The sequence below is a fragment of the Schistocerca serialis genome, chromosome 3, assembly GCF_023864345.2.
Source record: "Schistocerca serialis cubense isolate TAMUIC-IGC-003099 chromosome 3, iqSchSeri2.2, whole genome shotgun sequence".
Taxonomy (NCBI): domain Eukaryota; kingdom Metazoa; phylum Arthropoda; class Insecta; order Orthoptera; family Acrididae; genus Schistocerca; species Schistocerca serialis.
Window position 1 is genome coordinate 220,221,260 of NC_064640.1, and position 15,172 is coordinate 220,236,431.

The window sequence follows — 15,172 nt, forward strand, 5'->3', positions numbered from 1 at the left end:
GAGTGTCGACGTGTTGTCTTGGCCTGCTTGATCACCAGATCTGTCGCCAGTCAGTCACAAAGGGGACAACATCGGTTTACAACTCCAGCATCATCCACAAGCAGCATTAACTGTCCCTTTATTGACCGACCAGGTGCAACAGACATGGTACTCCGTCCCACAAACGGATATCTGACACCTGTACAACACAATGAGAGAACGTCTGCATGCTTGCATTTAACTTTCTAGTGATTACATCGGTTATTAATGTATTAGCACTTTAACTTTGCAATGGCTTATCTCATGCTTGGCAACGGCCTTGCCGCAGTGGATACACCGGTTCCCGTGAGATCACCGAAGTTAAGCGCTGTCGGGCGTGGTAGGCACTTGGATGGGTGACCATCCAGGCCGCCATGCGCTGTTGCCATTTTTCGGGGTGCACTCAGTCTCGTGATGCCAACTGAGGAGCTACTCGACCGACTAGTAGCGGCTTCGGTCAAGTATACCATCATAACGACCCGGAGAGCGGTGTGCTGACCCCACACCCCTCCTATTTGCATCCTCCACTGAGGATGACACGGCGGTCGGATGGTCCCGGTAGGCCACTCGTGGCCTGAAGACGGAGACTGCTTTTTTTATCTCATGCTTACATTACCGGTGATCTTGCAATGTTTATCACTTAAATATGTTACATAGACAAATGTAGTGCAGAATACTATACATTAATTACTTTTTGGTATAGCGACTTTTTCCTGTCAGTGTATACTACCATTTAACCTGCAGCTATGCGCGGCTATGTGTGTATCACATATGTTGCACACATCTGCTCTTCCCCCTCTCTCGGTTTCCATCTCCTCTTCCCCTTTTGTCTGTTCAACCATATCCGTTCAGTCACATACCGCCTGGAATGCATTGTGGTATTACCTATTCAACACGCCAGTTCTGTTGGGCAGCCGAGATGTCAGGTGTTACCGAACTTGTTCGACCTCCCTAACATTCTTATCAAACATACCTACGAAAAATTGAGTTAATATTGCTGTGTCATCTAGTTGTGAGTTATGTCTAAAATTTCAGGTCTCTAGCTCATCGGGAAGTTAGTTTAAAATCAATCTCAAATTTTCATCGAACAGATGGACAGATCAGAAAGCAACCTAATAAAAATATGTTAAAATACGAATCGACATTCATAATAGAATCTCTATGTACTACAAAAAGCTTCTGAGATTAGATTTCGAGAACTGAAGTTAGCAATAATATGTTATTAAAGTTTAAAAATTTATTGTTTAAAGTCACGGCAATAATGAAATCATCGATTTTTTTCCCACTACGCGTTTCGATGGTTCATAGCTTGCTTCGCATTTGGTCTTTTGCTGTGAAAAGGCGACTATCCTTTACACTAACACCAAGAGCCTAACAACACACTTCTCCATCTGCAGATGATGGAGCGAATCACTCAAAGTCTACAGAGTGCCAAAGATACATCAGCAAAACGATCCTTTAAGGCCAGCAGTGAACTGGATTAAATCGCTTATATACAATTTGGCAAATTATCTAGCCTGCAAACTAAGAGCTCTAGTTGCCAAAATGGACTCTTATGTGAGGATCTCGACGCACTTCATAGAAATCATAAAGGGAGAAACAGTTTTACCTCCGGAAATCGTGGCCAGCTTCGACGTCAAGTCATTATTCACAAACGTGCCAGTAGACGAAACTGTTCACACCCTACAAGAACACGTACCGCAAGCTATATGAGACCTCGTTGAGCTATGTTTGACTTCAACATACATCAAAAGGCAAGGACAATACCACGAGCAGACAGACGACGTAGCAATGGGGCCTCCCTTACCACCGTCAGTAGCAAATACATTCATGGATGCGTTTGAAGCAACCGCACTTTGTTTCGCTCGTTTACGCCTACGATGCTGGTTCAGATGTGGCCTCATGGTGAAACGGAGCTACACACGTTTCACGAATATTTGAATAAAATGCACTGGAAGATACAACTCACGCTCTAGTTCAAATGGCTCTGAGCACTATGGGACTTAACACCTGAGGTCATCAGTCCCCTAGACTTAAACTACCTAAACCTGACTAACCTAAGGACACAGATCGATTCCGTGTTTCTAGATTTCCGGAAGGCTTTTGACACTGTACCACACAAGTGGTTCAAAAATGGTTCAGATGGCTCTGAGCACTATGGGACTTAACTTCTGAGGTCATCAATCCCCGAGCACTTAGAACTAATTGAACCTAATTAACCTAAGGACATCACACACCTCCATGCCCGAGGCAGGATTCGAACCTGCAACCGTAGCAGCAGCGCGTTTCCGGACTGAAGCGCCTAGAACAGCTCGGCCACAGCGGCCTGCAACTCACGGTCTACGAGAGAAGAATGGCGCAATTACATTCCTGGACGTGGAACTCTACAGGACAACGGACAGCATACTAGGACTCAGAGTATACCGCTACACACACGGACAGGTATTTGCACACTCAATCCAACCACCACACAGTGCAGAACAACTCAGTCGCCCGTTCTTTGGCCATCCGTGCGCAGGGCCTCCTCCTCGTCTCACATCAGGCCTTAGAAGGCCCAACGGTACGGACCGGCCGCCGTGTCATCCTCAGCCCACAGGCGTCACTGGATGCGGATATGGAGGGGCATGTGGTCAGCACACAGCTCTCCGGGCCGTATGTCACTTTACGAGACCGGAGCCGCTACTTCTCAATCAAGTGCTGAGTGCGCCCCGCTTGACAACAGCGCTCGGCAGACCGGATGGTCACCCATCCCGGCCCGACAGTGCTTAACTTCGGTCATCTGACTGGAACCGGTGTTACCACTGCGGCAAGGCCGTTAGCGAGCAGCGCCTAAGTGATGCTAAAAACATAACACATGGGTTCAAAAGTCTGCGTGCAACTGTTGTTGATAATTCTTCCGGGTTATATGGCCGTGGTCCATGGAATACTTCTATTCCTAGCGTTTCGTCCAATACTACGTTGGACATCCTCAGAGGTATGGCTGGTCCTGCTGAGTCCTGCCGACTGACGAGTCGGGCGTCGGAGAGCGGCCTAAATACCGAGGAAAGTGGGCGTGGTCTAGCTTGCACATAGTACCAGAGAGAAAACTAGTCAAAGATAAAATGTAACTATTGATAATAGTTCGTCATAGATAAAAATCACTTATCGATTCTGTAACGCCACTGTCCATATCTCGCTTAATTTCAAGGCCTCTTCTTTTCTATTAAAATTATCTTCATGTTTATAAATTTCAATAGTCTCCCTATACAGTCGTGGATAATAGTTCGTGGTAGCACTTAAAACTGTATTTTCAGAAAACTTAACTACATGGTCACCGGACTGAAGTGCATGTTCCGCAACGGCCGATTTATCTATTTTACCCAGTCGGCAAAGAATTTTATGCTTCTTTACCCTGGTATTCACACTTATTTTCGTAGTACCAATATAGACCCTGCCACAGGTACACGGAATTTTATACACACCGCTAGATGATAATGGTGGCCTTCTATCTTTAACAGAACGAAGTATTTTTATGGTAGGTTTGAATACCGGTTTCACTTTATGTTTCAGCAAAATTTTGCCGATTCGATCTGTAACCTTACTAATGAAAGGTAAGGACATCGTGTTCTTCCTTACCTTATCAACAACAGTACCATCCGGTCGTTAAAGCCTTCATTGTATGATTAGAAGATTCTGCGTACAACGTTCGTGGCCAACGACTGCAACCATAAGTCAATCCAAACAGCCATGGCAACGAAACAAAAGGAAGCGAGATAGGCAAGAAATCGATATACTGTGTCACTGACCGGATTGGTAAACTCCTCCGTCGGGGCCGGCCTCTGTGACCGAGCGGCTCTTGGCGCTTCAGTCCGGAACCGCGCTGCTGCTACGGTCGCAGGTTCGAATCCTGCCTCGAGCATGGATATGTGTGATGTCCTTAGGTTGGTTAGGTTTAAGTAGTTCTAAGTCTAGGGGACTGATGACCTCAAATGTTAAGTCCCATAGTACTTGGAGCCATTTGAACTATTTAAAACTCCGTCGGGTTGGTGTCCTGCCTGTCTACCACAGCAACCGCAATATTCAGGATGTGCTAGGTTCCACAAAAACCGAGCGAGGTGGCGCAGTGGTTAGACACTGGACTCGCATTCGGGAGGACGACGGTTCAATCCCGCGTCCGGCCATCCTGATTTAGGTTTTCCGTGATTTCCCTAAAATCGCTCCAGGCAAATGCCGGGATGGTTCCTTTCAAAGGGCACGGCCGACTTCCTTCCCCATCCTTCCCTAATCCGATGAGACCGATGACCTCGCTGTCTGGTCTCCTTCCCCAAACCAACCAACCAACCAACCGTTCCACAAAAGACAAAATAGGTGCTTCACACACTGCGGTATGTACAAGGTGGAATATCAGTGTCGAGAAGTATACATCGGTGAGACTGACAGGCTGACAGCAACGCTCATACGAGAACATGAGCACTACGATCGTCTGAGGCTGCACAGAAAGTTTGCAGTGGCGGATCACCAACAAGACTGCGGCAATGAACTCAAATATAACGAAACCTGCGTACTGGCTAAACAGCCGGCTTTGAGCGAAACGCAAGATCAGAGAAGCCAAAGAAATAATGAAACACTGTAACAACATGAACAGAGAGGATGGATACAAGCTTGCCCCATCCTGGTTGCCAACCCTCAGAGTCCAGCAGGCCGCACGATCAACACGCGACGCGAGCGCTACCGGCCTGCGTCCAGCAGGAGGAAAACAGGAGCCTACGACTCATTCGCCGATGATCACCAATGCAAGAAGCTAAAGACAGTAACAGGTCCTCACTCCCTCCATCAGAATACACCATTAGAATAAATGAAAGCGAGGTGGCGCAGTGGTTAGCACACTGGACTCGCATTCGGGAGGACGACGGTTCAAACTCGCGTCCAGCCATCCTCATTTAGGTTTTCCGTGATTTCCCTAAATCGCTTCAGGCAAATGCCGGGATGGTTCCTTCGAAAGGGCGCAGCCGATTTGCTTCCCGATCCCTCCCTAATCCGTGATTGTGTTCCGTCTCTAATGACCTCGTTGTCGACGGGGCGTTAAACACTAATCTCCTCCCATTATAATAAAGTTCCGTTCCTTCCGCCGCAAATGACCAACGATAACTGTGACCTTTTAAAACTATGACGTAACGTCATGCTCAGTGAGCGGGAGTGACGAAATATAAGCGACTCCTCACATATAAGTACTTCAGTAGACCCAGAAGAAGACCACTGTAACCCTGGCCGAAACGTTAGTTTCTCCAGGACAGTTTCTTTTTCTTACATTATGACGTGTACGATGCTCGGAGAACTTTTGTGTCAACTGACTCTAGTCGCGGAAGCCTACGCAATTATATCCTTGAAAATCATTGTGGGGAAAATAAATGAGTGACTGACGCAGTCAACCGTTTCATTTATATACCAATATTTTCTTTAAGTGGTGAGTTAACCAACGTAAAACTTTTGTAAAGAGAGTTAGACGGGTATTTAAACTCCGCTCTTCCCGAATGAGAGTCCAATGTTTTCACTACTGCGCCAATACGCCCGTTACACACATTACAGCAATTTCGACTGCATACTTCCATTAGTCTGTCTAGAAAACGTTATCTCACATTCTTTAATTAAATTAATTTTTTTAAAATAGGTTCAGTTAATTTGTTAGTAGACATGAGTTCCCGAATAATTTTGTCCCTGTCGCAGACGTTTTCGATATTAAGCGTAACTCCTTCGTAAAAAGTGAAACAAGTTGCCGAAATACCCAAAACTGACTGGCTCTTCCTAATTACAGAGTAAGAAATCACATGGTCTTGACGTCGTGCATCTTGGTGTGTGTAATACTGATCCCTCAGCAGCCGCTCACATAAATTTGAGCTCACATCTCGTGGTCGTGCGGTAGCGTTCTCGCTTCCCACGAACGGGTTCCCGGGTTCGATTCCCGGCGGGGTCAGGGATTTTCTCTGCCTCGTGATGGCTGGGTGTTGTGTGATGTCCTTAGGTTAGTTAGGTTTAAGTAGTTCTAAGTTCTAGGGGACTGATGACCATAGATGTTAAGTCCCATAGTGCTCAGAGCCATTTGAACCATTTTGAACAGAAATTTAAGAGACGATTGAAGGAAGGAAAGTGATAAGTAAATTGAACAAACAGTGTTAATTTGAAAGGATTACCCATGCACGCAAGAAATGTTTGAGCGTGAATGGTGAGATATCGACAGTCTGATCACTCTGTCTATAAGCAGAAGCCCCAACGTGGAGTTAAATGTGCCAGTGTCTCCAGAACTAGGCTGTGCTGGACGTGATGCGGAATTCCTGCAGAGCTTATTGCACTCAGCAGCGAAACCTGGGGCGGCAGAAACTTTGTGGATATCGATTCATCGTTCCCAGCTGCGGAGAAAAGTTGCCCAATATCGTGCTTTCATACCGAAAGCCACTCTTTCCCGACAGAAAGGAAACTGACTGGTCCAGAGTATCGACTTTCGGAACTGCAGCGTAATTTCATCTCACTTTACGTCTGTAGTTCCCAACGTAACAAACTCAATGTATCACTGAATAAACTAACAATGAAAAATTCGATAGTAATAAAATACGTATGTTTGTTCGGATCTCTATTTTTAACATATTTTCTCTTGTTATGGATGGATGAATAAACTAACAATGAAAAATTCGATAGTAATAAAATACGTATGTTTGTTCGGATCTCTATTTTTAACATATTTTCTCTTGTTATGGATGGAGAAGTAGCTCCAAAGGAAGGATTGAAGCCCGCATCTCGTGGTCGTGCTGTAGCGTTCTCGCTTCCCACGCCCGGGTTCCCAGGTTCGATTCCCAGCGGGGTCAGGGATTTTCTCTGCCTCGTGATGGCTGGGTGTTGTGTGCTGTCCTTAGGTTAGTTAGGTTTAAGTAGTTCTAGGGGACTGATGACCATAGATGTTAAGTCCCATAGTGCTCAGAGCCATTTGAATCATTTTTGAAGGATTGAAGCAATCATTTATTGAATCGGTAAAAGTAAAGCACATGATACATCGCATATGTCTACTCGTAGGAGAAAAAATATAATTTGCAACATGAAAGATACATCTGCTATTTATTGTAAGTGATCCAAAAATATCACAGCGTTCGTGTAGACGCGGTGGACGGTGAATGAGAATGGGCGCTCGGAGTGGCCGAGCGGGTCTAGACGCTACCGCCTGGAACTGCGCGACCGTACGGTAGCAGGTTCGAATCCTGCCTCGGGCACAGATGTGTGTAATATTCTTAGCTTAGTTAGGTTTAAGTAGTTCTCAGTTCTAGGGGACTGATGACCTCAGAAGTTAAGTCCCATAGTGTTCAGAGTCATTTGGTGAATGAGAAAACCGTCCCGCCATTCAGATTTACGGGAGGTGAACAAAAATATGGCACCATCATAAAGCAAAACACATTATCATACCTAATACCGCTTTCTAGAACTGTTGGCGTTCAAAACAGCTCCCAGTCGTCTCGGAATGGATAAATACCGGTCCTGTATAGTTTTCACGCGAATCTTGTACCATTCTACCTTCAAAATAGTGGTTAGTTCAGTTAACGTTATTGGAGGTGAATAGAGATCACGCATCTCCTGCCCAAAGCAGACCACTAAGGCTTAATATGTCTGAGATGTTGTAACTGTGACGGGCAGGGGAGATGTGACAGTTGATCCTAGTGCTCACAAAACCTATCCTAGACGAGCGAGCTGTGTCAACAGGTGGCCTGCCGTCCCGGAACCCAGCATCACCAAAGGGGAACAAACATTCCGCCATGGGATGGACCTGATCAGCCAAAATGGTCTCATAAACCTTGGCAGTAATGAGACTTTGCACAGTAGGCTTGCCAAACTTCCCGTGCTGCCTGTGCGGCCCATGTGCAGGCCAGGGCTCGACGCATTTTCGGCTTTGCTTGTTCTTTCCCAGAAGTGTTCTCACAACGTGACACTTCATTTAGTAATGATGTGTGGCATTTTTCTGTCGGGAAAATTCTTTTCAGTCCGGCAGAATCGTGGTAGCGGCGTTGCTTACCCTTTACTATTTGTTCGTGATATGAAGGACGTTCACAAGTTCAGTGGCTGTTTGCACAAAAAGAGTCTGTGCAGTGATATATTGTCACAAGCCTTTAGAAATGAATGGGAATGACATAAGAAAGGGATCAAAATTCTCAATATCTACTATGCAGCGACGGGTACTGGAAATTTGCTCTGAAGGATTTAGTTGACAATTAAAGAGCAGAACATCTTCACAGGTACCGACTTACAGTACCCATAAAAATTTTTTTCCTTCCCAGTTTCGGTTCAGAAAATGCGGAATTTAGGAATTTTTTGTGGGACGTCGTGGAATATTCCCGCTTCAGCACCTGTACTTTCATGAAGTTCCGACAGATGGTGGCGCTACACGTAACCTTCAAAATGGTGTCTACAACGCAGGTGCGTTCGAGGCAGACAGCTGTCATCGAGATTCTTTTGGCGGAAACACAGAGGATCGCAGATATTCCTAGGCGCTTGCAGAATGTCTAGGGAGACGTGGCAGTGAACAAAAGAACGATGAGTCGTGGGCGAGGTGTTGGTCATGATTGCAACAAGGTCTCGCAGACCTGTCCGGTTTCCTCCTTGCCGGCCGGCCGCACATATCTGTGACTCCCGTGGAATGTTGAAACGTGCGGACACTCTCATTCGAGGTGCCCAACAGTTTACAATCAAACACCTCGCCGGTCAACTGGATGTCTCTCTTGGCAGTGCTAACGCACTCGTTCACTAGTTGGGGTCCTCAAACGTAACGGAAGACTATAAAAAGCTTTGTGTTCTGCCTTACAGCAGGTCTGGTCATGGGGGAAGCCTCGTCAGAGAGGTCCACCGCATGCTCATCCAAGGAAGTGATTCCAGTGGTGGTTTCCCGTTGCCTTCCACTGCTGATGATGAAATGATAATGAGGACAAAACAACAACCAGTCCCTGTGCCTAGAAAATCTCCGACCGAGCAGGGACAGATCGCCACGCTGACGACTTTTTTTTCTTTTCTTTTTTTTTTCATTTTGTTCGATATAGTTCGTTGCGTTTGGTCTGGGCGGACGTCACATGGCATCCGTTCAAGTTGATCGTTGATTCCTTGACACATCCCTCTGACCGAACTCGATGAGCTACAGTGCCGGCATTTAATGACGATGAAAGGACACACAACACCCAGTCCCATGCCGGGAATCGAACCCGGGCCTCCTCCGTAGTAGAAGAGCACTCTGCTATAGGGGCGGACAGAAGACCATAAAAAGCAACGAAAGACGATCTATGTGTAATTGCTAACGCGTTACGAGGATGATCGTGACAGTTTATTGTTGAACATCGTTACAGGTGACGATACACTGGTGCATCACTTCGACACAGAAACAAAACAGAAGTACAGTGTGTAAACTTTTAGATGGCAGACCTCTCCCTAGTCCTGAATCGGTAGAAGTCGGTAAACGTCGGGAGGCTTCGGTATGCACGCAGTTTTGACTGCTGCCAACATTACGTCTGCTTCGTTATTGTTTTGCGCTGTACTGTTCCGCGTGTTTTTATTGTGCAGTTGTGCTAAACATTATCAAAATGAGTGAAGAGGCAGTTGCTGGCCCATCTCGGGAGTCGCCAACAACCCCTACCGGTAGGCTTACGGTTAGGAGGAAACCAGTATTACGTAGCGACGCTCGCAAAATTGTATTGCGTGTTATTGAATGCTGCGAAAGGGAAAGGGGGCAGAAAAAATTGCTTCACCCCATTTACAAATCTTCAGTGAGAGCTGCTACATACACAGGACAAAGCATGCGTAGCATTCGAAGATTCAAACAGTTTTCCAAGAATCATCCTGGCGTATCACCACAAACGCCTGGCAAGAAAAAGTGAGTTTCCATTTCAAATATTTTGTTCGCGATCACTTTGAAGGAGCCCCCTATTTCGTCCGAATTACCTTATATTTCATTTTTCCTTGCTATCGTATTGCTTTGTATGGAAACACCACTGGTTACTGTATTATTTCGATACACATTCATATTACAGTACATTTCAAAATTAAAAAAAAATACATGCAGTGCAGAAGGCATTTTCTTGTAAATCTTTCTCTCTCTTTTAACTTAGGAAAAGAAGTGGAAAATCGAAGTAATGATCGATGATTTCAACCAGCGTGTCATTCGCGACACGATAGCGGAATTTTATTCAGTGCGGAAGATTGTGCCGAGCCTGCAAACACTGCTTCCAGTTTTGTACGACAAAATAGGCTGGAAGTGGAGTATTGTCTCGCTGAGAAAAGTACTTTTGTCTATGGGATTCATATGGCGTAAGGTGGAAAACAAGAGGAATGTGTTGTCAGAACTTCCAGACATCGTGCACTGGCGATCTCGTTTCATGGTTTGTGAGCGCATAGTAGACAAACATACATACATTCATTTATATATATAGATTTTAATGTACATGACGATTTCAGTTTCGTTTACGAACAACATTTAAAGCGAGTTTTACTTCCAAGCGTTTCGTCTGCTTTCGTGTAAGCATGACGCGCAATTTGTAGTGCCAGCACTGCAGCTGGTAGGCGTGCCTTGTCCCCCCCCCCCCCCCCCCAAAGGCTCCACTCCCCTCGCCAACCAATGCTTACTTCCTCCTCTCCCCGCACTCCCCTCACATCTCTGCCGTCTTACAGTTAACACACTGTACATGGAGAGGCGCCACACCACCTCATCTCCGAAGAAAAAGTTCAGCCGCACCCTCTGTCGGAAAATTCATGGGAACGGTCTTCTGGTACTCTGAAGGGGTTATTCAGGTTGACGTCCTCCCTCGTTGTTATACGATCAACACTGAAGTGTGCTGCGCTATCGTCAACAAACTGAACGAACGGCTTCAGCGTGTCTGTCAACACGTAAACACAAACGTACTTCCCCTGCTCCATGCCAACGCAAGGCGTCACACAAGTCTGTTTTTAGATTTCCAGACGGCTTTCGGCATCGTTCCTCACAAGCGTCTTCTTACCAAACTGTGTGCCTACGAAGTATCTCCTCTGTTGTGCGACTGGATTTGTGATTTCCTGTCAGAAAGGTCACAGATCGTAGTAATAGACGGAAAATCATAGAGTAAAACAGAAGTAACATCCGGCGTTCCCCAAGGAAAGAAAAAAACTGGTGCGTGAAAAAAACCGATTTCAGGCAGGTGCATTTTTTGTTCATCCGCGAAAAACAAACATTTCCGTTTCGTATTCGAAAAAACCGTTTCAGGGGTGAATTCTGAACACTTCTATGGATCCAAAAATGCAATTAAAAATCGATTTTTTGAACCAAAAGATAGTAAACTTATTCTTAAAGCAAATCCGAATACATTTACGATATCAGAAAAATGAGGTCAGTTTACTATTTTCCCAATAATTTTATTTAAATGTTGATTGAAAGTGCTATAAAAACTGTTCTAGTTTAAAAGTGGCCAATCACATGTTTTAACAGTCGCCATAATTGAAAAGAAAACCAAAAGGAACTTCTGCCAAGGAGGCATAAATAATTGCTTAAACAACATATGATAACAATTCAGTGTCATTTAACGTGAGTGAACCTGCACAAGAATACTAGCTTATTTATCTATGAACAAACCTGTATTTGTAATTATTGTCAACGATCTTAGTTTGACCTAGTATTTATAACATTTTCTTATTTAAATGTTGTTTTAATATATTTTGTCTGCAAAGTGATCGTGTCTAGTCATATCATCTACATAGAGGTTAAGAATGATGTATTTTTGGTGTGGATAGTCTTCAGCCAATGGAAAAGCTAACAGAAGTTGAACACTGCAGGAATCAAGTGGAAATGAAATGATTATGTGGCACTGATGGCCGGCAGGCCCCATCCGAGAAGGTTCGGCTACTGAGTTGCAAAGTCTTATTTCAATCAACGCAACATTGGGCGTCTTGCTCGCCAGTGATGATGAAAGGATGATGAGGACAACACAATACCCAGTCCACGAGCGAAGAAAATCTCCAACCCGGCCAGGAATCGAGCCCAGGCCCGCTGCGTAGTACGAAAACACCTTACCATTCAGCTACACAGGTGGAGACTGGCATTTTTCGATTGAAGAGCTCAAGGGAGCGGCTCTGGACTCTTGGATGTTCGTTCTTGTAGAAGACAGACCTGCCTGTGGTACCGTGTGGTTTTTGATGGAGTGGGTAATAGATTCTAGGTGGTGAATGACCGCTATCATACTTTTAATTTATCAAGGGATTTTGTATTTAGAGGGATCTGAATGTGCTCCAGACTAGTACTCCAACTTGTTCTGCTTGTATCACGGAACTGAGGACAGACAGAGTATGTGTTATTATTCTTCGTCTCATGTTTGATAATTTGCAAATCATCATGTTGAAATCTGAGCTGTTTTGAGCTGGTGAATATTTCGTGTATTGTGGTTACTAAATGGACTTAGTTTTCACCTATCATTGATTACAACTTAGTTTAAGGATTTTATTACGATTCTCGTAATGCTCTCAGCGTAACTTTAATGCGTTTGAAAGGAATTTTTTTCTGTATTGTAACTGAATATCATAAGCCATTTATCTAAGATATCTTTTCTTGAATAAACATCATTCAAGACAATTGTCTGTCATCTACATGAATTACAGACATTAGAATAGAACTCTTGTTATTAAATTATTCATTTAAACTATATTTCGTGTTTCTGTTTAATTTATCAACTCGCAATTCTAGCCATTGCATATATACTACTGGCCATTAAAATTGCTACACCAATAAGAAATGCAGATGATAAACGGGTATTCATTGGACAAATATATTATACTAGAACTGACATGTGATTACATTTTCACGCAATTTGGGTGCATAGATCCTGAGAAATCAGTACCCAGAACAACCGCCTCTGGCCGTAATAACGGCCTTGATACGCCTGGGCATTGAGGCAAACAGAGCTTGGATCGTGTGTACAGGTACAGCTTCAACACGATACCACAGTTCATCAAGAGTAATGACTGGCGTATTGTGACGAGCCAGTTGCTCAGCCACCATTGACCAGACGTTTTCAATTGGTGAGAGATCTGGAGAGTGTGTGGCCAGGGCAGCAGTCGAACATTTTCTGTATCCAGAAAGGCCCGTACAGGACCTGCAACATGCGGTCGTGCATTATCCTGCTGAAATGTAGGGTTTCGCAGGGATCGAATGAAGGGTAGAGCCACGGGTCGTAACACATCTGAAATGTAACGTCCACTGTTCAAAGTGCCGTCAATGCGAACAAGAGGTGACCAAGACGTGTAACCAGTAGCACCCCATACCATCACGCCGGGTGATACGCCTGTATGGCGATGACGAATACACGCTTCCAATGTGCGTTCACCGCGATGTCGCCAAACACAGATGCGACCATCATGATGCTGTAAACAGAACCTGGATTCATCCGAAAAAATGACGTTTTGTCATTCGTGCACCCAGGTTCGTCGTTGAGTACACCACCGCAGGCACTCCTGTCTGTGATGCAGCTTCAAGGGTAACCGCAGCCATGGTCTCCGATCTGATAGTCCATGCTGCTGCAAACGTCGTCGAACTGTTCGTGCAGATGGTCGTTGTCTTGCAAACGTCCCCATCTGTTGCCTCAGGGATCGAGACGTGGCTGCACGATCCGTTACAGCCATGCGGATAAGATGCCTGTCACCTCGACTGCTAGTGATACGAGGCCGTTGTGATCCAGCACGGCGTTCCGTATTAACCCCTGAACCCACCAATTTCATATTCTGCTAAGAGTCGTTAGATCTCGACCAAAGCGAGCAGCAATGTCGCGATACGATAAACCGTAATCGCGATAGGCTACAACCCGACCTTTATCAAAAATGCCTTATAAGAGGCATCACAACAACGTTTCACCAGGCCACGCCGGTCAACTACTGTTTGTGTGTGAATAATCGGTCGGAAACTTTCCTCATGTCAGCACGTTGTAGGTGTCGCTACCGGCACCAAACTTGTGTGAATGCTCTGAAAAGCTAATCATTTGCATATCACAGCATCTTCTTCCTGTCGGTTAAATTTCGCGTCTGTAGCACGTCATCTTCGTGGTGTAGCAATTTTAATGGCCAGTAGTGTACCATTTGACTGCAGGATCATAGCTACAGGTTATTGTTTACAAAGAATTAGCTGTGGGGCATGAAACCAGACATGCATGGCTCGACCCTGTGACTACAGTGAGGCATTCTTTTTAAACAGAGCCATGCATAGCTCAAGTAACTAAAGTGTAAATAGCACAGGTAATGACACAATTGGTTTGCTCGTATCTACATCTACATCGATACTCTGCAAATTATATTTTAGTACCTGGCAGAGGGTTCATAGAACCACCTTCACAATTCTCTATTATTCCAATCTTGTATAGCGCGCGTAAAGAACGAACACCTATATCTTTCCGTACGAGCTCTGATTTACCTTGTTTTATCGTGGTGATCGTTTCTCCCTATGTAGGCCGGTGTAAACAAAATATTTTCTCATTCGGAGGAGAAAGTTGGTGATTGGAATTTCGTGAGAAGATTCCGCCGCAACGAAAAACGCCTTTCTTTTAATGATGTCCAGCCCAAATCCTGTATCATTTCTGTGACACTCTCTCCCATATTTCGCGATAATACAAAATGAGCTGCCTTTCTTTGAACATTTTCGATGTACTCCGTCAGTCGTATGTGGAAAGAATCCCACACCGCGTAAGAGTATTCTGAAAGGGGACGGACAAGCGTAGTTTAGGCAGTCTCCTTAGTAGATCTGTTACATTTTCTAAGTGTCCTGCCAATAAAACGCAGTCTTTGGTTAGCCTTCCCCACAACATTTTCTGTGTGTTCCTTCCAATTTATGTTGTTCGTAATTGTAATGCCTCGGTATTTAGTTAAATTTACGGCTTTTAGATTAGACTGATTTATCGTGTAAACAAAGTTTACTAATAACTTTTAGCACTTATGTGGATGACCTCACACTTTTCCTTATTTATGGTCACCCCTAATTTTGGCACCATTTAGATATCTTTTCTAAATCATGTTGCAAAAAAAAAAAAAAAAAGTGTGTGAAATCGTATGGACCTTAACTGCTAAGGCCATCAGTCCCTAAGCTTACACACTACTTAACCTAAATTATACTAAGGACAAACACACACACCCATGCCCGAGGGAGGACTCG

The 15,172-nt window shown here is 44.7% G+C and overlaps 1 pseudogene; it reads left to right on the forward strand.

Moving 5' to 3' along the window:
- Positions 1-288: 288 nt before the first annotated feature.
- Positions 289-406, forward strand: LOC126471819 (5S ribosomal RNA; annotated as a pseudogene).
- Positions 407-15,172: the final 14,766 nt, after the last annotated feature.